General features: G+C 44.6%; 1 non-coding gene across 1 annotated transcript; it reads left to right on the forward strand.

Annotated features, from left to right (window-relative positions):
• The first annotated feature begins 2,120 nt into the window (after nucleotides 1-2,120).
• LOC119925067 lies at nucleotides 2,121-2,258 on the forward strand. The gene has a single exon (XR_005449738.1). It is a non-coding gene; the product is annotated as a small nucleolar RNA SNORA7 (small nucleolar RNA).
• The last annotated feature ends 329 nt before the right edge of the window (nucleotides 2,259-2,587 follow it).

Genomic DNA, 2,587 nt, shown 5'->3' on the forward strand with positions numbered 1-2,587 from the left:
TGTGTTCAGGTTGAAGTCATTTATAAAAATACAATAATTGTAGGGGAAAAAATAGACTTCAGGACCCAGAGAAACTGATGATAGGGCTATTGGTTTGGAAGTAAGCTCACATTCTCTCATCCCTGCCAGTCTGGGTCCTGCCAGGGCACAGAGTGCAAAGAGTAAGTAGGTAGTTAGAGGTTCAGCACACAAGCATCTTGCATTCTAAATCTACAAGCACAGTGACTGGAGTAATGATGATGATAATAATAATAATAATAATAATAATAATAATAATAATAATAATAATAATAATAATAATAATCAGAGTGGCCTTGTAGAAAAAGCATGGTCCTGCGAGTCAGAGGACCTGGGCTCTAATCCTGGCTTTGCACACACTTGCTGTGTGACCCTGGGCACGTCATTTAACTTCTCTGGGCCTCAATTGCCTCATCTGTAAAATGGAGATTCAATACATGTTCTCTTTCCTTCTTAGATTGTGAGCCCTGTCTGAGACAGGGATTCTGTCTGACCTGATTATTTTGTATCTCTCCCAGTGCTTAGAACAGTGCTTGACATACAGTAAGCACTTGAGGTAATACTAGCGTGGTTCAGGGGAAAGAGCCCGGGATTGGGAGTCAGAGGTCATGGGTTCAAATCCCAGCTCCACCAACTGTCAGCTGTGTGACTTTGGGCAAGTCACTTTACTTCTCTCAGCCTCAGTTCCCTCATCTGTAAAATGGGGATTAAAACTGTGAGCCCCCATGGGACAACCTGATCACCTTGTAACCTCCCCAGCGCTTAGAACAGCGCTTTGCATGTAGTAAGCGCTTAATAAATGCCATCATTAATTAATTAATTAATAATAATAATAGCAATAAGCTGTAGGGCCTCATACCAGCAAGTAGTTGCTGGGGCAGCCACTTTGGTCCTACTAACTAAACAAACATGAAATTCGAGTATTGGCTGTCTCCTGGTTTTATTCGGTCACTGTTCATACCTTTGTAAGGTAACCATTTCAGCCAGATAATTAGAGTCACTCCCTTATTATTTAATTTTCTCTTATGAGTTGGTTTCATTTTGCCTGACCCACTCCTATTTGGCAAACTTATACTCTTTTTTCCCATGCATCAAACAGGGTTGAAAATGAACAGGGTCCCTCTTGTTGGCAGAGAAGCCTCACTAATTATGTCAGCAGGGATCTGGAAATGAGGTTCTTTAACATGTGCTTCTTCTTTTGGCTACAGCGGGACAACAATCATCTGGATGCCTTTTTTTAAAATCTCCCACCAGGTTTGCATATCAGCTTTACTAAGAATTAGCCCAGAAAGCTCACTAACTGTTGGAACCAAATGAAGCTTTCAGAACGGAGGTCAGATTTTGACCATTTGGTTGTTTAAAGGGGCCCCAAACCACTTGGATGTCCTGCCGGTAGCTCAAATATATGCCTAAAACAGAATGCCTCATCTTTCCCCTCCAACCTACTCCCCCCTCTTGTTTCTCCACCTCAGCCAACACTAACACCCATCATCTCTATACTAGAAGCCTGCAACTTTGGGGTCAGCCTCAACTTTCCATAATCCTTCAATATTGCCAGATCCTGCTGCTTTTTTCTACACAACGTTTCCCAGATCCACTCTTTCCTCTCCCAACCAAGCTCCTACGACCCTGAAATAAGCTCTGGTCTTGCCACTGCTAGACTTACTGCTTTAGCTGCCAGCCTCCAGCCTAGCTATGCTACATGCTGCTCTTTGGATCATCTTCCTTAAAACATCGCTCAGCCTACATTTCTCCACTCTTCCAAGCCATCCATGGCCTCCCTGTGTCTTTCCTCACAAAAACTCCTCACAATTGGCTTCAAGGCTCTGAACCATTTGGTCCCACCTTACCTATCGGCTCTCTTAATCAATGTGGTATGTTTTAAGTGCTTACTAGGTGTCAAGCACTGCACTAAGCATTGGGGTAGATACAAGATCGTCAGGTCCCACAACAGGCTCACATTCTAAATAAGAGGGAAAAGGTATTGAATCCCCATTTTGCTGATGTGGGAACTGAGGCACAGAGAAGTTAAGTGACCCTCCCAAGGTCACCCAGAAGACAAGTGGCAGAACAAGCATTAGTACCCAGATCCTCTGACGCCTCCCCTCTCAGGATCACACCTGGGGAGTCTCCAGTACTCTACCAGTCTTGGCTACAAGAAGGAGAGTCAGGCAGAGGCATACTCATTCCATTCCTAGTTTGGGCAGTGGCCAGCGAGTGGAAAGCAATCTGCTACAGGTCAAAACTCACCAGCGCCAGTTAGCCACAGCATGGGAGAGAGTCAAGGGTGGAATCTCAAGTTTACTGAGCGGAAGAAGGTAATGGTAAACCACTTCCGTATTTTTACCAGGAAAATGCTATGGGTACACTACCGGAATGACTGCAGGTGGAGGCGGCGTGTTCTGGGAGAAATTTGTCCATATAGTCACTACGGGTCAAAAACAACTTGACCGTATAAGACAAGACGAGACCTCTGACTCTCAGGCTTCATGCTCTTTCCACTGGGCCATGCTACTTCTCAAGTTAAGTGACTTGCACAAAGTCACACAGCAGACAAGTGGCAGAGCCA

Source organism: Tachyglossus aculeatus, chromosome 2, assembly GCF_015852505.1.
Source record: "Tachyglossus aculeatus isolate mTacAcu1 chromosome 2, mTacAcu1.pri, whole genome shotgun sequence".
Taxonomy (NCBI): Eukaryota; Metazoa; Chordata; class Mammalia; order Monotremata; family Tachyglossidae; genus Tachyglossus; species Tachyglossus aculeatus.